Source organism: Pantherophis guttatus, chromosome 14 (assembly GCF_059756535.1).
Source record: "Pantherophis guttatus breed Tessera chromosome 14, ASM5975653v1, whole genome shotgun sequence".
Taxonomy (NCBI): domain Eukaryota; kingdom Metazoa; phylum Chordata; class Lepidosauria; order Squamata; family Colubridae; genus Pantherophis; species Pantherophis guttatus.
The window spans coordinates 21674378-21699024 of NC_142076.1; the positions used below are offsets into that span (position 1 = coordinate 21674378).

Consider the following 24647-nt stretch of genomic DNA (forward strand, 5'->3'; position numbering starts at 1 on the left):
TGGTAGGTGCAAGAGGCACCAGGTGAGGGATGCCGCAGGTGTGTCCTGGCCCTCTTCTTGCTCGGCCGAGGCCCGAAAGAGGCGGCGCGGTTCTCCCGGGGCGGCGGCGGGATTCCTTCTCCGCCCCCCACCCTCCCCAGGCCGCGGGGGCAGCTCCCCACCCAGCCCACTTTCTGGACTGGCACCGAGTCCGGGACGGGGGTGCCCGGGGGGCGCGTACGATCCTTGGCGTCACAGCAGCTGGGAAGAGAGGGGCGGCCCCCCCTCCTCCCGCTCGGACCCCCCCTCCACCCCGCCCCCCCCCGCTCCGTGGCGCCGTCTCTCCAGCAGGGGGCGCTGTTGGGCTTGGCAGAGCCGCCGCTCTCCCGGGGGAAGCCCCGCCGCGCCTCCCGCGCTGCCCCCGAACTTTTCCGCCCGCCCGCCCGCTCCTCCCGCGCTGAGCTCAGCTCCGCTCCGCTCCGCCGCCGGGCAGACGATGGGCAGGCAGGGCCGAGCCGGCGAGCGAGCCGCGGGGGCGGAGGGCGCAGGGCGGGGGCGCCGCTGCTGAGCCGCCGCCTGCCTCTCCTCCCGCAGCCCGCGGCGACCCAGGACGCCCCGAGAGCGCGCCCGCTGGATGGGCGGCCCGGCGGGCGGGGGGCTCCGGCGACGGACGTCGGCTGCTGCTGCTGCTGCTGCTGCTGGCGGGGCGGCGGCGGCTCCCGGGCCTCGCTGAGCGGCGCCTCGGTTCCAGCGCTGAAGGCGGCGGAGGCAGGTAAGGCGCGGGAGGGGAGGCCGGGGTCTCGGGGCGGAGGGGCGCCGGAGAACAAAGGAGGCGAAGCGGGGCTGGGCGGCTTGAGCGGAGGGGCGGGCTTGCAGAAGGACTCCCGGCCCCATCATCCCCGGCCAAGGGAAGGCTGGCAGGCGCGCAGAGAGAGACCCCTCCTGGCTCCCCCAAAGCCCCCCGCAGCAGCCTCCGCTTCTGCCCCCCCCCCCGCCGTCTCTGGGGCGCTCCTCTCCCCGGCTCTGCCTGCCGTTGGGAGCCCCGGCAGCCCCGGAGGCTTTGGGGCAGGGCGGGGGTCCCTCCACCCCCCCCCCGAGGGAAGGGAAGCAGGCCGGGCATCTCGGGGGCTCCAGGAAGGCGCTGCTTCCTCCGGGAGGATTCCGGCCGGTTGCGGCTGCTCTTCCTCCGGGCGCTGCTCCAGACAAGCCCGCGGAGCCGGAGGGCAGCCAAAGCCGCTCCCGGGCATCGCCTCTGCTTTGCGTCCTCCCGGGCGGGGCCAGGCACAGGGAGGGGGCGGGGAGGGGGGGGGTCTGGCCTCCATTCGGGTGGGGGGCGCAGCTTCCCTCCTTGGCAGAGCCGCCTTTGGAGCTCGTGGTCCCTTCGCCTTCCCGAAGGCTGTGCGCAAGGATCGGGGGAAGCTCTCCCTCCCGGAGGGGGGTCGGGGGTCTTTTGAAAGGGGCTTCTTTCCAGCCTTGAGGTCGGAGGAAGGGGCAGGCAGGCGGTGAAGAGGGGCACTTGGGCCAGAGTTTAGGAACCTCCCTCTGGCTTCTCTTCCTTTCCTCTCCAAAGCCCTCACCACAACCCTGCAGTGCAGACCAGCTCAGTCCCATCCTGCCCAGAGCCAGTCTGGGCCAGAAATAGGTTGCCTTGCTGAAGATAGTCAGCTCAGATGCTAGGTAGGTTGAAACCCTTGGAGCAAACCTTGGAAGTTTTGTATTTTAATCTAGGGCATCAGGCATGGTTTCTCTGCAGGATGCCTGTCTGTGTTCCAAACCCACTTTGCATGGAGAAAGATGATGACCTTGAACCTCAAAATACTGTGGATCTTCTATGGAACAGGCCGTCCTGGTTTAGATGGCCAAACGATTTTGATGTAAGATAAAAACAGAAGAGAAGGGTGGAAAAAGCTATTGGGGAGGCAACTGTGATGCTGATGCTTTTTTTTTTTTTTTTTTGAGATCCTGGACCTGGTTTTTCACCTGGAATCTGGGTCTTCAAATGCTCCCCAAAGAACCTTTTTTTTAAAAAATGAGTTCAAAAGGGGAAATTCTTATCTGCATGGTAAGGAATAACTGCATTTAATTCATTGCTTTTCCTTTTAGAGGCAATTACCGGTAACTCATGTTTTCCTCCTGACCCCTGTCCATTTTTTGCCCTGTTCCCTTCTTTGCCTTCTGGTTTACCTGTCTGGGGCAAGACTTTGTCCTCACCCCATTTGTAACCCACACAGAGATGAAATCATAGAATTGTGGGGTTTGGGAGGGACCTTGGAGGTCTTCTAGTCCAACCCCCTGGTAAATGAAATTCTTGGTTTGAAAAAGTACCTTTCCATGTTAGATGCGTGTGTATTTACGGTATATTCTTTTAACATGCCTGTACTGGTTCGGCCAGTTGAACTGTTCTGAATTATCGCAGAATAACCAAAGATTAGACCTCCGCTCGTCTAAGGTAAAACCTCAAAACTTTCCTTTTCCAGCGTTGCCATTTTATAGTTCTAACATTCGTTGATTCCTGGTATTAATCTGTCTTCGTGCCTCGGCTTGTAGTGAGGGAAGCATCTTCCTAACTTTATCCATAAAGTTTTAAGACAGGTAAAGCCAGGCAAAGAGGAAGGCTTCCACCTGGACACAAAGTTGTTTATGATAAACATCTGCTTAGCCAGTAAAACCAAGTGTGTTGCAGGTAGTCCTTGACTTATGACCACAATTGAGCCCCAAATTTCTGTTCCTAAGTGAAACATTTGTTAATTAAATTTCGCCCCATTTTACGACCTTTCTTGCCACAGTTGTTAAGTGAATTGTTGCAGTTGTTAAGTTAGTCACAGGGTGGTTGAGTGAATCTGGCTTCCCTGTTGACCTTGCTGGCCAGACAGTCGCAAAAGGGGAGCATGTGATCCCAGGACACTGCAACCGTCATAAATAGGAGTCAGTGGCCAAGCCTCTGGGGAGGCTGCAACAATCGTAAGTATGAAAAACGGTCATAAGTCACTTTGTTCAGCCCATTGTAACCTTGAATGGTCACTAAATGAATTGTTGTAAGTCAAGGACCAACTGTAATGGGTTTGTGTCTACAGAGCAGTAGCCCTGCTTCCTTGGTGGAATTTTCACAGAAATTCATCCAAGGAAGTTGAATTACTTTTCTCTCTCTCTTTCTTTTGCGGTGGCGGTTGTGTTTCGTTTTACGACAGGACCTGGGATGGGGTTTATGCTTCTGTTCCAATGCATTGAAGGATTTGCAGTCTGGTTTAGCGGACGTTTGAGTGACGGCTTCGTGCATGATGGGTTTGATGGTGGTAAATCTGGCTTCGTCTTAATCTTGCATGCCTTTTTATTGCTGGATGTTTTTCTATTCTACGACTAGGCAAAATTGTGGTGGAGTTGATGAAAACACTGTGAAACGGCAGGAGGTTTTGTTCCCCTGAATGCTGCAAAAAAAAAAAAAAAAGCAAAAATTGAAAACACGAGAATGCCGTGTTGAGCTTTGTACAACCCTGGTGAAAATCTCTCGGTCTGGTCTAATTATTTTAAACAGCCTTGCAAAAATCAGATTTTTCTCTGGCACAGGGGCAGGAAATAGGTTGCGATTGTCCAGCTGCTCGTGGTAGGATTGTTGTCTGCTGTTAGCAAGGATCTGTTTTCAAGACATTTCAAAGTCCCTGAAACAGAAGCTGTAGAAAGATTAGCCTGAAATCTTCTGGACTGGCCTAAGATATTTTATTACCTGAGCGAAGGGTACCTTTTTTGGACTTTCCTCCCCCCCCCTCTTTTTTTTTTCCAGTTTTGAGTGAAAGCAGCTAAACGTTTCTTCCGGAGTGGGAGCAGGACAATGTTTTCCACTATAGCTGTGTCCTCCTATTCTCACAACCATTGTCCTAGGGTTTGAGTTGATTGGGTAGCGTGGTTTTTTTAAAACAAAAATTGGCATCCTTCAACAAAGGGATGAATCATTGTCTCCTGCTGAAATTCAACTGTAGCCGTCAAGATGGGTGACCCTTCCTCTCCCTCTATCTCTCTCCTTTTTTAAGTTAGTTTTGTAGAGGTTCCTCAGGTGGAGACTCCTTGGGGAATCCAGATTAGCCACCTCACAAGGTGGAGAGACCTGATCGGTAAAGATGACACGTACCCGGCAGGCAGTGTGAGCTCTGGAGTCCCAACTGAAGTCTGTAGGTGCTGAAATCGAAATGACCTGATGCTTCCTGGGACTTGTAGTCTTCTCCATTTGGGGCCTCCTTGTGAAGTTCGCAAGGGTTTTTTGAGAGTTCCTACAGAGAGGTGCTAGAACAGGGGTCTCCAACCTTGGCAACTTTATGACTTGTGGACTTCAACTCCCAGAATTGCGCTGGCTGAGGAATTCTGGGAGTTGAAGTCCACAAGTCGTAAAGTTGCCAAGGTTGGAGACCCCTGTGCTAGAAGGACCAGTCTGGGGGTGTTGGAAGATCCAGGGTCCCTCTGGCCCTGCCTGCTTTGCTAAAGAGTAGCCTTCTGCACTGTTTGCAAGGTGACTCACTCCCCAGGAGACCCACCAGCTCAGATGATGCTCTCCAAAGCTTTGGAGATCTGAGGACGCGCTTATGAAAGAGTCACGCTCTCCTCTGTCTTCAGAAATCCCCTTCTCTGCACAGAGAAACCACCGCTGGGGAAAGGACAACAGGGAGAGAGCAGGAGCACAGAGAAGCTTTCTCTTTCTCTCTCTCTCTCTCTCTTTTTTAATAATTAAAAGGAAGCGTTGGAGGAGGAGAAGGGCTTTATTATCCCTTTGAGATGAGCGAAGAAGGCCTGAAACCAACACCATGAAACGGCGATAAAGGAAGACTTCTGTTGCTTTCTCTTTACTTCCACCCGTCCATCCGTCCGTCCATCCCTCAGCAAAATTAATTGAATACATTATTTTTCTTTTGGTCTTTCATGCCAGACTTCTGGAGGGGCTGGAAGGGCAGGAGGAGACTACCTGTAATGGATCCACCACCCTTTTAATTTCTTTCAGTTTCTAGACTGGGCCGAAGAGCTAAGCTAATTTTGAATATCAAATGAAAACCGAAGACAGATTGGCATATTCAGCCATAGAAAATGGCTGCCGTGGAAACGTTCACCCCAAATCTGTGATTCATTGTCATCTTCTCGAACCCCAGTTCCTTCACCACTTTCTTGCTGGAGGTAGAACTGCCTGGAAGGTTCTCAAGGAATAAACACCTTTGCACAGGTATTTGGAAGTCTTCAAATTGTTTATGTAAGGTATTCCTCTTTGTTGAACATGGACCAAAGGAAGGCAATCTGGAGGAACCGTATTTTATGGTAGCTGCAAATCCATAGAAAACTCTCCCTTGAGTCCAAGTCAAGACTCCTGAAGACTTCATGGACTTCATGGCTATTTTTCTTGGCCAAAATTTTCTTGGTCAAAAGGTGCTTTGTCACTTCTTCCCAGTAGAGTCAACCATCTTGACGTGCATCACAGAGAAGGCTTCAGAGGCACCATCCATGGTGGACACCACCATCTTGGCTTTTTTCTGGCCATATTCTGTAGACCTTCCCAAGAGGTTGCAAGTAGGTGTCCCACCTCTGATATGGCTAGAGGTCTTTTTTTGGGGGGAGGGGGGTCTTTCTTCTATTATTTGAGTTTTTCCAAGCTGGAGACTTGGAAGATTGATTGGGTTCTACTTCGGCTCCTTCTTCTGCAAGGCCAGACCTCCGATCTTGAGCTTTGAGGGAGCCGTACTACGTAGTTCCTTCCCAAGTTGAGCAAGGAGGAGAGGAAGGAATGCGAGTTGGGAGCCTAGCAAGAGGTCCTGCTTTAACCCCTGCCTGGGATTGCAGCCTAGCTCTGCTGGCTGAGGAATTCTGGGAGTTGAAGTCCACAAGTCTTAAAGTTGCCAAGGTTGGAGACCCCTGGCCTAGAGGCTTCCTTTCGACTGTGAATAGCAGATCAGTAGGGAAGAGGGGAGGCATTTAGAGGGGTGGGTGGTGCCAGGAGCACTTCATCCACTAAGTAGCTGGTGGGAAAAGGAGGAGAAGGAGGAGAACCAACCCTCCTGGGTTCAGAGATGAAGATTAAATAGAAGGAGCACTGAGCTGGCTCCAGGCTAAGAGCAGGATGGAGAGAATAAAAGGGAAGGAAGGAAGGAAGGAAGGAAGGGAAAGAAAAACCACAGGGAGAAGGTGGAAGCCACCAAAGCACCTTTTGGCCCTTTGCCATCTCTGCAAATCCAACGCCTCTCGCCAGCCCAAGTCCTTATCTTGCAGAAACAGAACCAATCAGCCTGCAGGAAGACTCAGTGGAGAGCGGAGGGGGAGAGCCATCTCTTTGACTCACAAAGAAACAACAACAAAGCCCCCCCTTCCCTTTCTTTTTTTAAACGCACAAAATGCACACACAAAATTAAAAGGCGGCAGCTGCCCGGCTGGCACTTGGCTCTCGACACCTCCCTCCTCCCCCCTGGCGGGGAGGGTGTCTCTGGCATGCCACCGCAGCTCCTGCCACCCCGGTGAGAAGTTTGGAGGGTGGAAAATGCTCCTGACGGACCTGCAACCTGCTTTCTCGGGCTGTGGCAAGCTCCGAGTTGCACACATACCCCCAAAGCCGTTGGATGTGAAACACCATTTTTGGGGTGAATGCGGTGGGCTGAGACCCCCTTTGTCTCCTTTCTGCTCCTCGTCAAAGCTCTGGATATCTTCCATCCTTCCTTTCCGATTTGGAGGATTGCACGGTTCTGGCAAACCGGAGAAGGACACGCAGCCAGGCTGAATGTGCACTGCCGGTTCCTTTGCTGTCCAAATATATGTTCTGTCAGCTGGCAGCCAAAGCGGGAAGAAGGTTGTGTTTTTTCCTGAATCCCAAGCTGCTGGATTACATTCACATGATCCTCTCTCCTCCTTTTTCTTCTGAGAAGCTTCCATTCTTCTTACGGATCCTGAAGAGATAGAAGGAATAGATCAGACATCCAGCCCTTGCTTATCAATGGAGACCGAGTGGAGCAAGTGGCCAGTTTTAAGTTTCTGGGTGTTGTCATAAAAAGAGGACCTGACCTGGGGCACTCACATTGCAGCCCTGGTCAAAAGGGCCCAGCAGAGATTCTACTACCTGAGACTTCTCAGGAAACAACAACTGAAGGAAAAACTGCTGGTGACCTTCTACCAGTATTTTAACTTACTGCACCTGTGTATGGTTTGCCCATTGTATAGTGGCAGATAGGTCAGCGCTCCAGAGGGTCAACGCCATTGTCCAGAGGATCATGGGTTGCCCTCTCCCCTCTCTTTGGAAGAGCTTTATAGCTCCCGCTGCCTTAAGAAAGTTCAAAACGTTCTTAAAGATCCATCTCATCCTGGGCAACCTTTTTTCTTTTTGAACTATTACCATCTGGCAGACGGTACAGGACAATAAAAACAAGGACAAATAGGCTTAAAAACAAGTTCTATCCCAGGGCAATAACCATACTGAATTCTACGGTATAGTGCAATATCAGGTTTTCAATTTCAATTATATAGAATGTAAAGGATGTATGTTTGTGTTTTTATTTTTATAGTTATAATGTACACTGAAGAAGATATTTAATTTCGTTGTACCTTGTGCAATGACACTAAACTAAACTAAACTAAACTAAACTAAACTAAACTAAACTAAACTAAACTAAACTAAACTAAACTAAACTAAACTAAACTAAACTAAACTAAACTAAAGAGCTGGCCCCAGAATCACACAGCCAAATGGAGCTAAATTCCCTCTCTTGAACCTCATCTTTTTCGGTCAGTTCCCATTTGTCATCCTTCTCCCACTAGCACGGACCCACCTACCCAATTTCTGCAAGCAAATTGAGATCATCGCCTTAACTGGCACATTCAGGATGTTGTCCGGGCGGTAGCGTATCAACTACCAGTAGTAACACATGCGTAACAGCAGGCTGCCTTAACGCTCAGACAGGTGGGATGCCATCCTGAGACAGCTGGATTTGGGCAGCCGAGAACATCTGGTTCTAGCTTGCCCTTCTGAATGCCAGGCGCTGTTCTTGGTACCCACGACCACCGTTCCCGTAAATTTAGCCCAGTGTTTTTCAACCTGGGCCATTTGAAGACGTGTGGACTTTAACTCCCAGAATTCCCCAGCCAGTTTGCAATGTGTCAGCAAATAAAGAATTGAATTATTCTGCCTGAATTGTTCCATGTTGTTCTTGGGCTTAGCGTGACAGGAGCTGACGTCTGCTCTGCCCCAGTGCAGCCTCCAGGCCCTGGGTGATGACATCGATAGCTTCACCTGTGCCATTTGGGGCTAACCTGTAGAGCTAGGTATCAGCAACATACAAGAGTTGACCATGTCCGTGCCTGCTGGCTGGGGAATTCTGGGGGCTGAAGTCCATCCAACCAGACTGAGGAATTCTGGGAGCTGAAGTCCATCCAACCAGACTGGGGAATTCTGGGGGCTGAAGTCCATCCAACCAGACTGAGGAATTCTGGGAGCTGAAGTCCATCCAACCAGACTGAGGAATTCTGGGGGTTGAAGTCCACACAACTTAAAATGGCCAAGGCTGAGAAACACAGGAGCAGGCAGAGGTTCATTTGAGAGAATGATTCTTGGCAGTCTCAGAAACACCATCTCGCCTTCCAGTGGGACTCTTCAACCATTTTGCTGGGGGGCTCCTCCCACTTTTCCAAGCCACGCCTCCCCCAGCTGAGTCTGCGAGTCTTTATTCGTCTTTATTTATTCTTTATTGGTTTTTTTCCCACCCACCCCCGCCCTCCCCTGCAGAAGCTTCAAAGCTGGTCCTGAGAATGAGTCACATTGAGCGGGTAAACAAAGCTTTTCCGCGGTGAGCGAGAGGGATGGTGCCGAACCTTTCCGCTGCCTGCCGACAGCTTGAGGCGGCTTCTCATTTGCCCGGTTCCTTCTCGGAGCTGTCCGGCTGCCAGCCTTCTTGGCTGCGGCTCAGTCGCCTCCGGCTAGGCCTGTGCAGGCAACTTCTGCTGGGGGGGGCCTTGGCACGGACCCTGGCAGTCGACGGGGTAGGGAAGGAGGGGGCGCGGAGGGCAGGGAAGCAGCGGGCAGCCTGGCCGAGCAGGTGGGGCATCTGGGCACCCAGAACGTGGCCTGCACCTGGCCGCTGCCAAACCTTGCTGGATCCTTCCCTTCCTTTGCCACTGGAGTCGGAAGGCATACGTGGGCATCTTGGCATCTCTCCACGCCTCCTTCATTCCTCAGCGGCTGATCCCTCCTGTTAGGCCAATACGGTGACCTCATCCCAGGCACGTCCTTCTCTTGAGACACCCCCTTTGAAAAGCCCCTCCCTACCTCTGCGCCCCCTCCCCCGCTTCCCCCTGCTCCCTTCCCTAACCTCAGGGAGTGATTCTCTGCCAGCGCTGGCATCAAAGGTCCACCTCGCCCTCCTCTCAAAGGTGCGGCCCAGGTGCGCCTGGGGCTCTCTTCTCTCTGCATCCCCCACCCCCCCAAGTAGGCTGACCTCCTCCCCCCCCTGCCATTGGGAAGGTGTGGCCAGGGTGCCTTGAAATGCGAGCTGCGGCAGACGGTTAATCATCTCCCTTAACAGGTTTATTTGCTCGTTAAACATTTAAGACTTGTTTCGCTTTATCAATTGCAGGGAGGTCCCGGCGCAAAGATTTATGTGGCGCGCCACAGCAGGGGGGGGGGTAGGGTTTGTTCTGGCTGCCCTGGTTTTGGCTTCCCTGCAAATGGGGAAGAGGGGGCTTTAGCCAGACCCAGCAAGGCCAGGCAGGAGGGGGTATTGCTCCCCTCTCCCACCCTTCTCTTCAGCCTCTCTGTTTCTTTGCATCAATTAAAAAACGCCCTATTCAGAGCCTTGAGATTGGCAGGCACCTGCCGTCCCCCCCCCCCTTTGCAGACAGCTCCTCTTCCTGCAGGAAGCCCACCCTACCGATGCAGGGTGGAGATGGGTGGGCTTCTTTCTCTGAATGGCCTGCTAGAGTCCAGGAAGAGGGGCAAACCTCAGACCTTCGCATGGGTCTAAAAGAGGCCCCTTCTGTTTCCATCAGCATGAGGGCTGGGGAGTTCTGGGAGTTGAAGTTCAGACGTCTTAAAGATGCCAAGGCTGAGCAACAATGACCTAAACCAGGAGCATCCAAACTTGGCCACTTTTAAGACTTGTGGACTTCAACTCCCAGAATCCCAACTTCCAGAGTTGAAGTCCACAAGTCTTAAAACTGGCCAAGGTTGGACAATCCTGGCTTATGCCCTCTTGTCTGCCCTTTGAGGAGACAGTGGCAAGGCAGAGCTGCCCCCAAATCTGCCCTTGGGAAAAACCAGGCCTTGGATGACCCCAGGTGACAAGAGTCCCTGAGAACTTTGTTTCCCATAAAAGGGCCCCTTCCCAGGATGGAAGAATGAAAAAGGGCTTATTCTGCTTTCTGAAACAAGCTGGGGGTTTGCCAAGTTCTGAATCCATTCCAGAAATACAGTGCAATCTAAGGATTAGGGTGGGGGTGGGGAAGCCCCAGCTTCTGCAGATCAACCTCGTTTTGTATCCCTAATGCAAGAGAAAGTCCTGGTTTTTGCATCGCCCCGTCGGCCTCTCTTGGCAAGTCAAGGCTGGTAGGCCTTCAAGGGCTTCCTGCCTAGCACGGCAGGCTGGGAGGGTTTGGCAGAGCCGCAGAAGTCTTGTCGTCCGCTCCACCCAAAACGTGTCTGGATCTGGAGGGAGCTGGCTCTTGCTCTTCCAGACCCCGGGAGAAAGCAAGACAGCCGATGACAGCTGGACAATGGCTCTTCCCCGCAGCAGATCTGCTCCATCTCCTCCAAAGGTGGAGATCTTCCTTCGGAGATCAGCTCCTCCTTTCCGTGTCCTTGGCGTCCCTCTGGCTGTGCCTCCCCTTGGCCGGAGTTGATGCGTCTCTGGGGTCTCGACTCGCGACCACTCGAGGCAAGCTGTGGTGTGCAGCAGCGCTGGCAACCTCGCCATTGGCCGGGCGCGCGATCCGTTATTCAGCGGCCGGCCATCTGTTTCTTCCCTCGGCTGGTGGGACGTCTTGTGGGCTGCGGGTTTTTTTTGTCCATGCTATGCCACCCGCTTTAGCTCTTTGGCGCGGGCTGAGCTCACCCTCAAAGCAAGGTTTGCCCGTCCTTGGCACCGCCAGCGAAGCAGTCTCTGGCATGGGGCTGGGAGACCTTCGCTCTGGAGCTCGAGTTTTAGTGGCCCACGGGGGAACATCATCAACTGATTGAGAGCTCAGCCCCCCAAGTACCCTCTTCTTTCCAGGGGCAGCTGTTCCACCTTGGCCTTCCGGACGCTGCCTTGGCTCTCCTCTGCCATGCCAGTCCTGCAAACCCACAGCCTTCTCCGGCCTGGACAAAGATGGGTCCCACCGCCTCTCCCTTTTCCAGCAAAGCGAGTCAACCGAAGGAGAAAACGATCGTTTTAGCCTTCGCCAGGAGAGCTGGCAGCTTCCTCTCTAATCACAGCCAGGGATGAGAAAGAAGACCAGCTGCTGCCAGCGATAGAGGTGGAAAAAGAGCCGAGTTCCCACCCCCTCCACCAATCCCCAGCACCCCAGCAAAGTCACCCGTTCTGGAGGTAGCAATGCCAGAGAGGAAATGCCAAGAGCTCAAGTGAAAAAAAAGCCATTTGCCGCCTTCATGGCCGGCTCTCCACCTCTCTCTCTCTTTCTTTCTTTGGCAAGCCATTTCTTTTCCCCAAGGCTGAATCTCGGCCCCCCTCCCTCTCCTCCTCTCCCTGTCCTTCCCCCTTCGTTTGCCATTGAAACAGCTTACAATAAAACCCTGGTGCCTGCACGTGTCTTCTCAGATGCTCGCGGCAGTACAATAGGCACAGACCTGCAGAAATGCTACGGCGCGGCTCGGCAGCCTTTGAAAAAATAAATAATACTTCTAAAAAAGAGAGCAAAACAAGCCATCCTTGTCTCCCTGAGCTGCTGCCTTTCCTTTCCTTTCTTTCTTTCTTTCTTTTTTTGCCCACCCCTGCTGTTGTCCTGGCTAATTATAATTGCACCCAAAAAAAAAAAACCCTCACCTCAAAACAAAAGGCAAAATTGAGAAGCGCAGGCTGGCACCAGCCAGTTGATGGAGGATCAGGGCTTCACCTCTGTCATTTTCCGAGCAGGGGGTGAGAAGGGGGCTGGCCTGTCTCCTACGTTGCTGCTGTTTGAAAAGAGAGAGAGAGAAAGAGAGAGAGAAACAATCCAGGTGTTGAATTGGAAGAAATTGCTTGCCATTTTGTAGAAGCTCCCTAAGGACTCGGTGCTCATTTCAAGAGCTTTGGCTCCATTCAGACATTATCTGGGGGGGAAACAAGGAACCTGGGCTCCGGCTTCACCCGTTGGCTTCCTCGGCTGAGAGAGCTCTTGGGGGGGAACTCGGTGTGGAGGGGGGAGGGTTCTCCAGGGTGCCCGGAGGGGCTGTTGGGGTGAAAGGAAGATGAGGGTGCAGATAAATCCTGCTGGCTTGGTGTTACGGTGGGCAGGACGGATGTTTGTGCTCTTATCTTGACTGGAACAGTGATGGGTGAGATCTTCTGGAAAGGTTTAGGGCTCAGTTCGTTGGCCAAGGAGGGCACTTTCTCTGCCCAAATGTCCTGTAGGTATGGGTAACCCTCGATTTATGACCACAATTGAGCCCAAGACGTCTGTTGCTGAGTTTTGCCCCCTTTTAAGACCTTTCTTGCCACCGTTGTTAAGTTAGCAACCCGGATGTTAAGTGAATTTGGCTTCCCCCCTTGTCAGAAGGTCTCCAAAGGGAATCATGTGACCCCCGGGGTGGGGGGGACCCTGCGGCCATCATAAAAATGAGTCAGTTGTCAAGAGGACGAATTTGGATTATGTGATCTTGGAGCTGCTCCGAAGGTTGTAACTGTGCAAAAGGGTCATGAGTCACTTTTGGTTAACTTTGAATGGTTGCAATTCAAAACTGTTGTAAGTCGAGAACTACCTATTCTGGCCCCAGGAGACCTTTGCAGAACAGAAAACCAGTTGTAGACTAGTAGTTGTAAGCTACTAGAGCCTTCCTCTGCCACCACCTTTGGCTGATGGACTGAAGAACGGACAACCATCTGGTTTTCCCCTTGCAATGGCCAACCTGGGAATTTTCTTTTTGGATCTTCCAAGAGGTGGACATCTCTCCTCATCCATCTTGCTTTGATTGCTCTTCATTGTCATCGACCCACGTCTGACCCAGCCAGGCCCTTGGGGGAGAGTGTTGGCTTGCAGGAAGAGTTGCGTCACAATATGGCTGCCACCCAGAAGACGCTGTGAGCATCAACAGTTCCCTTGGTCTCTTGGCCCTCCTAGCTAAGAGCACCTTGCTAGAATGGACACCAATGTTCCGTTGGTTAAGGGTCCTATCCTTGATCTAGTTCCTTTAGAGTCATCTAAAAACCCCCAGCCCTCATATATCTGGGTAGGGACGACGAAGGTGCCGTTGATTGTTGGGGGAAGAGGGGGTGTTGTGGGATTGAGGCTGAGCACCCACTGGAAGGTGTGGGGCAGGGGTCAGCCGGACTGTGGGCCTGTTGTCTTGCATGCGCCGTTCCCTCTCTCCTACGGGGTTTCTCCTGCATCCGAGCCTTCCCAGTTCTTATGCTAATGAGGTGCATTAATGCTTAATGACTGTGAACAGGGCTGGTTAATTGCACCTATCTGTGCAGGAGGCAGGTTGACGTGTAAGAAGGAACGACCGCCAGAAACAGCTGCGTGCCCTCCTGGACAGTCTTAATTACATGGAAAACGAATGTGATCTAAACCGCCAGGACAGCGATTAGCTGAAACAGGCAGCTGGTGTACGATGCCAAAAGTGCCGAAAACTCAGGAGCTAACTCGAGGGGGGGGTGGCTGCCAGGGAGGGGCGTGGGGAGGTTGTTGAAGAAAAAAAGGGGGAGGGACGCCCAGATTTTCCAGCTGCCACCCGAGAGGAGAAGGTAGCCGGCCCCTCTTATCTGCACGGCTTTGGCATCGGGCGGGGTGGGGCCGGCCCCGTGGAGCAGATTAATTTAATTAATTTATTGCAGTTAGTTTGGCAAAGGCATTATCTGCCGTCTGGAGTGGAATACTGAGCAGGCCCATTAATGCTCTGCCAGTAAATCTTACACCCAGGAAGCAGCGAGATGCGAGGCTTTCCCCCCCGTTTCTGTAGTGTGTTATCTCACCGGTGCCTTGAACACAGCTCCCTGCCGGAGTTACAAAGGGTTTTTCCTTCCTACCCCTCCTGCTCCAGCGGGGGTGGTTTCGCTTCTCTGTTAACAACTCTGCATGTCACACGCACACACACGCACACGCACACACACCAGTGGCCGAGGGGAATGTGGTTCAGATGCCGCGGCTGTTCCTCTGGCAGCAGCTCCAGAAGTCAGAGGCTTTGGCTACGGAGGTAGTGAGTTACCTGTCGTGGTGCACCATCTGCTGCTAATTAATGATGCTTGCTGGCTCGCAATTATTCCTTGGTCTGGAGGCGCTGGAGAGGGAAGATTGCTGCCGGGTCAGAAAGAGAGAGAGGGCCATTTTTTGTGTGTGTGTGTGTGGAATTAATCCATCCCTGTGGCTGATGGCTGCCCCGTTTGGGATAATGTGCGATGAAAAATGCACAGCGAATGCGAAGGGAAAGGAAACGCATCGCTTTCCCGGATTAAGGCGAGAGAAGACTCCGGCTGAATTCTGATCCCTGCCTTAGTCTCGCACCCAGGCCTCCTTCCCAGGCTTTAGCCTCCGGTCCCCTAATGACTTTGCCTGTGGCTGACATCTTTCTTTCTCTTGCTCTGACCTTTTGCTGAGCCCCTCACTCCCTCTCTCCCTCTCCCTCCCTTTCTCCCCCTCCCTCTCTCCTTCCTCTCTCCCTCTTCCTCCCTCTCTCTCTCCCTCTTTCCTCTTCCTCCCTCCCTCCCTCTCTCCTCCCTCTCCCTCCCCTCTCTCCCTCTCCCTCTCCCTCTTTCTCTCCCTCCCTCTCACTTCCCTCTCTTTCTCCCTCCCTCTCTTCCTCCCTCTCTCTCTCTTTCCTCTTCCTCCCTCCCTCCCTCTCTCCTCCCTCTCCCTCCCCTCTCTCTCCCTCTCTCCTCCCTCTCCCTCTCCCTCTCTCTCTCCCTCCCTCTTTCTCCCTCTCACCTCCCTCTCTTTCTCTCTCCCTCCCTCTCTTCCTCTTCCTCCCTCTCCCTCTTTCCTCTTCCTCCCTTCCTCCCTCTCTCCTCCCTCTCCCTCCCCTCTCTCTCCCTCTCTCCTCCCTCTCCCTCCCCCTCTCTCTCCCTCCCTCTTTCTCCCTCTCACCTCCCTCTCTTTCTCTCTCCCTCCCTCTCTTCCTCTCCCTCCCTTTCTCCCTCTCTCCTCTCTCTCTTTCTCTCTCCCTCCCTCTCTCCTTCTCTCTCTCTCCTCCCTCCCTCTGCCCTGGTGAAAGACAGCCAGCCTCCTGGGTACCCCAGATGTGATGTGAGGAAGAGCCTTCCCTACCACCACCATGTACTTGCAGTCCTGGCTAATCAGGGTTTGCAGCAGTCAATCTGGATGCCCAAGCTGTGCCAGGACAGCCAATAACAATCAATTACAGATATATTGATCAGCTGTCAAGGTTAACAGCCAGAGGGCTGAGAGCCCGCTTGAAATCTTGCCAGGGGAGCCAAGGTGAAGGGACTCGGTTCTGGTTGCGTTGGTGAAGCTTCTTCAGGATGACCTTACTGGGTTCTCTTCCCCCTTCTTGGCAGGCGAAGCAGATTGTGGGGGGCGGGGTGGAGGAGCAGCCACCGAAATAGCTCCTGCCTCTTACCAGGCGCCAGATCTGCACAACTACTCCAGGCTACAGCATCTGGGTTGCTTCAAGTCAAGTTTGAGAGGCCGCATCTGTTGCTGTTGGACACGGGGCCGGCCGGCCACCCACGTAGGAGCTCAAGCCATTCATGGTGGGCGGAGACTTTGCCTTAAAGCAAAAAAAAAGAGGGGGGGGATTCCCCAGTCATCCACCTTATAGAGTAGGAGTGAGATTGAGGGTCTTTCTCCAAGCTGACCCTTCAGATGCCTCCAGACTCCGAGGTGACCAAGAGGCAGAAGCCAAGACAGAATTAATGCAGGAAAAAGGACCAACATTCTGGTTTATTCTCCAGAATTGGGGATCCCAGTGGCCCAACCAGCTTCTGGTCTATTGTAAAATTTTAAAGAATAATTTTGTCTAAGTCAGATGTGCCCAACCTTGGCAACTGTAAGATCTGAGGACTTCAACTCCCAGAATTTCCCAGCGGGAAATTGAAGTCTACAAGTCTTAAAGTTGCCAAGGTTGGATATCTGTGGTCTTTGGGGATATTGCCATTGGGGCATGCCAGGTTAGGAAGTCAAATCTTGACATTGGTGAACAGAAGCTCCAGTGTCATGGATTCGCCGTTGGTTCGTGATGCTGTGGGGCTCCCCAGATTGTGGTTTGTGAATCGTATTTTCAGTTTACCGATGTGTGAACTAAGCAACTATGGTTTGTTCCATGAATCATAGTCAAATGGTGGCCACTGGATGGCTTGACACTGTACAATCTTGAGATCTACAGTGGAGTTGAGCTTCTCAAGATGTTTGAAACATGTGATAGCATCTCTGGAAAACGCAACTCATCCGTTGTCTGGACAATTGCTGTTTTCCAGGAGTTGCCCAGGCTACAGAGACTCAGCCTAAAGCTATAATCTTCTGGGTTTACCGATTCCATCTGGGTTAATGAGTGGGGCTAATTAACTTGGTTAGGGTGTTTGGACAACATATTTACTCATTTTGATCTACTGGAGTGTGTCCTGCCAGATTTACATAAAAACAGCAAAACGAAATGAAGCTGGCTTGTTGTTGGCTTGGTAGATTCAGACCCTGAGATTTCACCAAACCTGGTTTCAAATCTAGCAGGATATGTGAGTCCAGGGAATATGGGGTTTAGTTGACAAGCCCTGGCTGCCCCCCATCTTAACACTGTACAATGTCTTGCACCCTTAATAACGATGGGTATTTTTCTACCGCCTATCAAAGCTCATTCTGAATGCTGTGTCACATTTTGGCACAATCAAGAATGAGAATCTTGGTTAGGGTGTTGTAGTCCCTTAAATTTTTTCCCCTTCGTTCTTTCTGTATTTTATTTGTTCTTTCTTGTTCATTGCTTCAAGCTGCGTTTTGCTTTGATGGAAACGTGGGGCGTAAATTGAATAAATCATTGTGTAGTTATGGAATCCAAAGGGGTGGAGTTGTATGTGAGTTGTCCCCTCTTCTGTTAAGATTACCGTAAGGATGATTGCTGACTTTGACAGGCCGAGCAAAGGAGACCTTGGGGAGTGGGGAGGGCTCGGGGTCACCAGGGGCCGAAATGTCCACCGGGAACAGAATGCATGGCTTTTGGCTTCTTTTAATCACAAAACCTGGGCTTCTCGTTCCTGAAATGGCAAGGTTCATATTTCATGTTTGAAAGCTGGTAGTGTGTTTGTATCTGTGTGTTTGTGTGTTAATCCGCTTGGGTAGGGAAAAAGCCATTGACTTCCGTGGTAGCTCTGGAACGGCGCATGTCACCTGCTTGAGAAATTCAAGACTTGGCAAATTTAAGCTTGAGATAAGAAAGGGAAGAGTGGTTGCCTGCAAAGGCCTCCCTGAAACTCAGAATAGAAAAGGGACTCATTGTGCATGCTCCCCGAATGCTTTGGGGCAGTGGTGAAATCCAATTTTTTTTACTACCGGTTCTGTGGGCGTGGCTTGGTGGGCGGGGCAGGGGAAGGATATTGCAAAATCCCTATTCCCTCCCCACTCCTGGGGGAAGGATATTGTAAAATCTCCATTCCCACCCTACTCTGGGGCCAACCAGAGCTGGTATTTGCCGGTTCTCCGAATTGCTCAAAATCTCCGCTACCGGTTCTTCAGAACCTGTTGGATTTCACCCCTGCTTTGGGGCTCACTTATGGGATGTCAGAATTCTTTTTAAAAAAAGAAAAAAGAAAGAAAGAGAGAGCGAGAGAGATAAAGAAATGGATGGGTCAATTCCAAACCAGTGTAGGAAACGGACTCTTCCAACAGTGGGAGAAGAGAAGTTGGCCGGAGAACTTCCTCTGAGTCAACTCTTCATCCTTTAATTGCTTAAGCCAGGGGTGTCCATCCATGGCCACTTTTAAGACTAGTGGAATTCCCCCAGGGTGGGGAATTCTGGGAGTTGAAGTCCACACGTCTTAGAAGTGGCCACAGTTGAACACCCCTGGTTTAAACCCGGAGAGGTTTAATCAGACGTTCCTTCGTCATGTTGAACCGATAATTTTTATTTATTTTTTTTTACCACCGGTAAAGATTTCCTGGGCTCCTCACCAGAAGTGCACCAAGCTCTTCTCTTCCTCTGTCTAATGGTGTTAAATTGATTAGCTCAAACCCCAGCGACAAATCATGGGGGGTGTTAATAAGATTCGGAGGGCAGGGATTTGAAGGCGCTGGGAGCCCTTCGACAGCATTGCCGTAGAACTGTCAGTAAATAGCTGGATGGCTTTAAAACTCAGAAAATTGAGGGAGGGAGAGAGGAAACATCTCCTTCTCGGGGAAAACTCTCCTGCTTTTTCCTCTTTCATTGGCTTCAAGAGAAAACGCTGCCAATCACCTTCGTTGCCTCTGCACGCTCCCCTCTCCTCTGCAACGGTGCCAAATCCCTAAACCGCACGGAGAAAAGAAGAGAGGCCGATGCTAAACAATTCTTTAAAATTAATTATTTTCCCCTTCTCGGTTCCTCCCTCGTCGTTCCAGCCACTCTCTTCTTCCCTTCCCCGTCTTCTCTCTCTCTCTCTCTCTCTCTCTCCCTGTCTCCCCAGCTAATGACTTCTAAGCACACTGACATTTCCACACGGGCAGCCTCTAACCGTGCGCATTACATGCTGGTACATAAATTGGCCAGACGGCTCGCAGATCCCTCCAGAAGCTTTCCCCTTCACAGGCTGAGCTCCCCATTGAACCTCCTGAGATGCCTTCGGAGGGTGGGGGGGAGGCTAATGGGGGGGGGGGAGCGGGCCTGAGGTTCTTCCTTTTATTCCTGAGCTGGTTACCTGCAGCTCCAATCCATGGTTTTCTCACCCCTCACTGCAGTTGGCTTGGCAAAATCACAGAGGGACAGAATAACAGCGTTGGAAGGGACCTTGGAGGTCTTCTAGTCCAACTCCCTGCTCAAGCAGAAGAAGATCCCATACTAGTGATGGCTAACCTTTTTGCCATTGCGTGCCAAAAGCGGGGGGAGTGCGGGGGAGTTGTGTGTGCGTGTGCCCACACCCATAATCCAGTTTCCACCCGTTGCTTCTTTTCCTGCTTTCAGGTGCTTAAGAACATAGGTTGACCCTCCCATCTCTGGGGCAGCCTCTCAAGTCCTGGAATTCAGCTAATGTTCCCCACAACCCTTCTTTTCCTAAGACTAGATGTATCCAGTTCTTGCAACCATTTATCATAATAACAGAACAACAGAAAGGGAAAGGGACCTTGGAGGTCTTCTAGTCCAACCCCCTATTCAAGCAGGAGACCCAATTCCATCTCAGACAAATGGCTGCCCAGTCTCTTCGTAAAATCCTCCAGTGATGAAGTCACCCACGGCTTCGGGAGACGAACTATCCCACTGGTTAATTGTTCTCCCTGCCAGGAAATTTCTCCTGCGTTCCAGGTCGGATCTCTCTTTGATAAGCTTCCATCCGTTGCTTCCGAGCTTTCAATATCAGAGGCAAGAAGGAACGGAAGGCCATTTGAGTCATATTCTTATCATTTCCTTTAACTGGTTTGCCGGCCACTGCTGGAGTCCGGCTCGTGCAGAAATCCAGTCTGACCCCGCTGAACCCTTCTTTCATCTTTGCCTTCTGGAAGTTTTGCCACGTGATCTGGGAACGACTGCCCAGCTGTGCAACTCCACAAGGGCGTTGTGAGGAAGAGTTGAGTCAGTCTCTTTCTAGTGCCGTAAATCTGGAGGGAAAGAAATACATCCTGCTGATCTTAAAAGGATGTGGAAATCTTTTCTTCCCCACCTCCTTCCCTCCTCGGCCTTTGTGTGTTTTCTGCAGCTGCTAAGACGTTCGTGTGAGCTTTTATTCCAAATTTTCTTGCCAAAATCATTCCTCACTGGGTGGAGAAGCAACCATTAGTAATCAGCCTCTAATCATGCGCCAGAGAAATGTTTGCGGTTCCTTTACCGAAAAGGGATGTGAGCGGAGAGGGGCAGAGGCTTCTGGAAACCGAGGCCAGGTGGGGACACTGCCTTTGCCTTCCTCTGCAGATGCCACCAAAGGGAGCATATGGCGGCTCGCCCAATCGGGAGAAAGCGAGACATGCGACGGCCAGTTCCCTTCCTGCTGGCTTTATTGAGCCTGGGTTGAAGGCGTCGCATTTGCGAGCTGCAGGGCTGGATGTAAAAGGAGAGATTCCAGAAACTGAATGAAGGAGAATGTTGGAAAGCAAAGCTGGGAGGAAGGGCCTTGGCAGAGCCCGACGTTGAAACAGATTTTGGGACAGGACACATCTGGGAGAAGAGCATCATAGAATCCTAGGCCTGGAAGGGACCTTGGAGGTCTTCTAACATCTTCTTAAAAAGATGTGGAGACTCTAGAAAAAGTGCAGAGAAGAGCAACCAAGATCATGAGGGGACTGGAGGCTAAAATATACGATGAACGGTTGCAGGAACTGGGCCTGGCTAGTCTAGTGAAGAGAAGGACCAGGGGAGGCAGGATAACAGTCTTCCAATTATTTGAGGGGTTGCCACAGAGAGGAGGAAGGGGGTCAAGCTATTTTCCAAAGCACCTGAAGGCCAGATAAGAATAATGGATGGAAATTGAACAAGGAGAGATTCAACCTGGAAATAAGGAGGAATTTTCTGACAGTGAGAACAATCAACCAGTGGAACAGAAGTTGCCTTTGGACGTTGTGGGGGATTCATCACTTGAGACTTTCAAGAAGAGATTGGACTGCCATTTGTCAGAAATGGTGTAGGGTCTCATGCTTGAGCGGGGGGTTGGACTAGATGACCTATAAGGTCCCTTCCAACTCTGTTAATCTGCTAACCCCCTGCCCAAGACAGGAGTCTTTACACCATAACAACTGCACTTAGACTTATAACCACTCCGTAGTGCCTCACAGCCCTCTCTAAGCAGTTTACAGAGTCAACATTTTGCCTCCAACAATCTGGGTCCTCATTTGACCGACCTCGGAAGGATGGAAGGCTGAGTCAACCTTGAGCCGGTTGGGATCGAACTCCTGGCAGTGAGCAGCCTGTTTTATTGCCTTCTAATCAGTGTGCCACCATGGCTCCTATCCTGGACACCACCAAGCATCCTGGACAAATGGCTGTTCAATCTTTTCTTGAAAACCTCCATTGATGGAGCACTGCAGGAGGCCAACTGTTTCATTGCTTCATCGCTCTCCCCGTCAGGAAATTCCTCCTTATTTCCAGATTGGGTGTCCCTGTCAAGAGCTTCCATCGGTTGCTTCTTGTCCTGCCCTCAGGTGCTACGGAGAATAAATCAACACTGGGACAGCCCCTTCAAGTGTTGGAGGATGTCTTCCCTAAAGCCTACTGGTTTTCCCCCCCTCCATATTACCCTTCTCCAGTAGATGTTCTTCAAGATGTCATGAACAATCCTTCCTATCTTCTCAGTGGCAGGTCAGTGAAGGGGGTTGGGTATTGCAATCCAGCCCCTTCATGGAAGCAATTTGAGTTCCTTGCCTCAATCAAGGGGGCAACAAGGAAGTCCACTTTCTCTCCCAGGGGAAGATCTGGTCAGTGACTCTATTGAGATGCTACAAGAAAAGGCTTCTGGAGATGGAAACGGAAGCGGAAATTCAAACTCCAGGCTGCTCCAGTTGTACAGAGAAATGGATTTTGTGCACCAGAGGTACCAGTAAGATAGGATCTGACATTCCAAGCAAGATGCAGAAGATTGCCATTTTTTAATTTTGGGGCATTGGCAAAACTGGCTGGCTGGGGATTCTGTCTCTAACAAAGGGATGTGGAAGAGAAGGACGTGGAGTTTCCCCACTGAGACACGATGCCCAGATAAAATTGCTCTTTGCGGTTCATATTTATTTATTTATACTTTTAAAAGAATAAATAAAGGCTGTAGCAATAGGAAAAGAATTACTGTAAGGGCTAGAAAGTGCGGAGTTTAACCGTTCTCTCCCCTGTGGCTGTGGTGAGGAATCTCCTAAGGGTTTTGCAGCAGGAGGAATATTTCAGATTTCTTGCAACCTTCTTTTTTCCCCTTTTCTTTTTGCACAGCTGGGAATTTACTGGGGGGGTGGGAGGCAGGGGAACAGGGAAATGAGAGCGAGAAGGAGGTGGTTTTTCCCCAACAAGGAAGGTTTTTCCCTACAGGCAGGGGTGAAATCCAGCAGGTTCTGACAGGTTCTGGAGAACTGGTAGCGGAAAATTTGAGTAGTTTGGAGAACCGGCAAATGCCACCTCTGGCTGGTCCCAGAGTGGGGTGGGGATGGAGATTTTGCAGTATCTTTCCCCTGGAATGGGGTGGGAATGGAGATTTTGCAGCATCCTTCCCCTGCCACGCCCACCAAACCACACCACACCCACAGAACCAGTAGTAAAAAAAATTGGATTTCACCACTGACTACAGGGTTTTTCCCCAGGGTCGTTGAGAGCAAAGGTGCATCAAAAGGGAAATAACTGAATTACAGAATATGTATGTGGCCAGAGGGATGTCCTTCTACTTCCTCACTGTAAAAACTTGGCCATCAGGTGATTGAAGAGGGGTCTGGACAAATGCCGAGAAATGGGGTAATTCACAGCCCCTCCTCTTGAACCCCAGTCATGGTGGAAGAAAGGGGGTCTTTTTGGGGGGTAACCAAGATGGATTAGGTGCCAAGATGTCTCTACAAACCATGTTGGGACCCCATGGGAGGGTGCCCCATAAATACAGGTAGTCCTTGACCTATGATCACAGACCTATGAGCCCCAAATTTCTGTTGCTAAGTGACAGAGTTATTAAGTGAGTTTTGTCCCATTTTACAACTTTCCTTGGCCACAAAGGGGCCTGGTGGCTCAGCAGACTGATAGCATTGTGATTAACACCAGCTGTCTGCAATTACTGTAAGTTCGAATCTCGCCAGGCTCAAGGTTGACTCAGCCTTCCATCCTTTCAAAGGTGGGTAAATTGAGGACCCAGTTTGTGGGGGCAATAAGCTGACTTTGTATAAATATACAAAAGTATGAAGGCTATTGCTTAACGCATTGTAAGCCGCCCTGAGTCTCCGGAGAAGGGCGGCATATAAATAAATAAATAAAAAAAACCAGTTGCTAAGTGAATCCCTGCCACTGGTTCAGTTAGCAACAAGGTTGTTAAGTGAATAAGGCTTCCCCATTGACTTTTCTTGAAAGAAGATCCCAAAAGGGGATCACGGGACCCCCCCCCCAGAGCAAGCGCCATCAACAGGAATCCGTTGCCAAGCGTCTGGATTTGGATCACATGACCCCGGGGATGCTGCATTGGTCGTAAGGGTGAAAAAACAGTCATCGGGTCACTTTTTTTCCCCAGGGCCGTTGTCACTTTGAACGGTCACTTAATGAACTGTTGTAAGTCGAGGACTACCTGTAAGGAGTCTGCCCCGCTCCCCGCCCCTTTATTTTCCTACCACGAGCGCTGTGCAGGGGACAAACGCTGGCATCGTGTGTGCACGAAGACGCATCTCTTTTGCAAAGGGCACTGCTGAGACAGAGGAGGTCTGGGGCAAGGCCGGTCCCAGGAGGGGGTCACCTGAGCCCAGAAGCCCCATTTCTGAAGGCTTGATGAGGTGGGGAAGGAGCTGATCTTAGAATTGGACGCCGAGGGGGACATTTAGCTTCAGTTCCTGGCGCTAGACAGAAGGCGGTTTATGCTGGCAGGCAATTGCTGCCAGAGTCATTTATGGCTGTCATTGCGTCCCATCTTCCCCCCCTCCCCGCCGGTAGCATTTCCCCCCTCCCTCCCTCCCTCCCAACTCCCTGATGTGCCTCCCTTCTTCTTTTGATGGATCCAATCCTATCTGCTGTGCGCCTGGTTTTCCAGCTCCTTGCTAATTGCTCCGAGCAGCGCCGTGCTTGGAATAAAAGGTGACTCCTTTGCACCTCGGCCTCCGTCTTGGGGGTGGGGGGGAGTTGGGGGGAGAGAAAGACAGGCAGCCCTATCTTCGGTGGGAGAGGCAGGAACAGACGAGGAAAGAGAAACGAAGGAAAGGGGGGGCGGAAACGGATGCCAAATCTGCCACCTTTTTCTGAAGCCTGGAGGGGGCCAGGAAAAAAAAAGGAAGAAGGATGAAACGGAGTGTCACTTTTCCCGCCGATGCATGTTTGTACATGCAGAGGCCTTCATGCCCGCATTCGTCTTGCATGGTTATTTTTATTTTATTTTATTTTGGAAGTGGGGGGGCGTGTAGTGGCAGCTGTGGTGTTTTTTGTCTGTCCTGGTGGGTCAGCCAACTGCGGAGGGCTCCTCTACGGCAGCCACCGACCAAGTTGGCATTTCCTCTTTTCCCGATCGCCGGCGTGGCTAAATGTCCTTCTTTGCCCGGCTTTCAACATGCAATTGGGGAAAGTATTGATTTCCTGCCATTTCTTCTGTCGGTGGACTCCAGAGCAGGTCTCGGTTAAAATAATCATCGTGGCGATTGCTGTAGCGAGGATCGTTTTGAAAAATGTGCATAAGCAACGCGCCCCGCTCTGGTCCCGCTCTCCATCATCGACTGCTGGCATGAGATAAGTCCAATTGGACTTGCTTTTGAGGAGA

At 51.5% G+C, this 24647-nt stretch overlaps 1 protein-coding gene across 1 annotated transcript in view; it reads left to right on the plus strand.

Annotated features, from left to right (window-relative positions):
* Nucleotides 1-613: 613 nt before the first annotated feature.
* RAI1 (retinoic acid induced 1) overlaps nt 614-24647 on the plus strand; it is a 105189-nt gene continuing 81155 nt past the window's right edge. Inside the window, exon 1 of the mRNA XM_034441531.3 lies at nt 614-751. The gene's annotated coding sequence lies outside the window, so the exon portion shown is untranslated. The remainder of the gene's footprint in view (nt 752-24647) is intronic.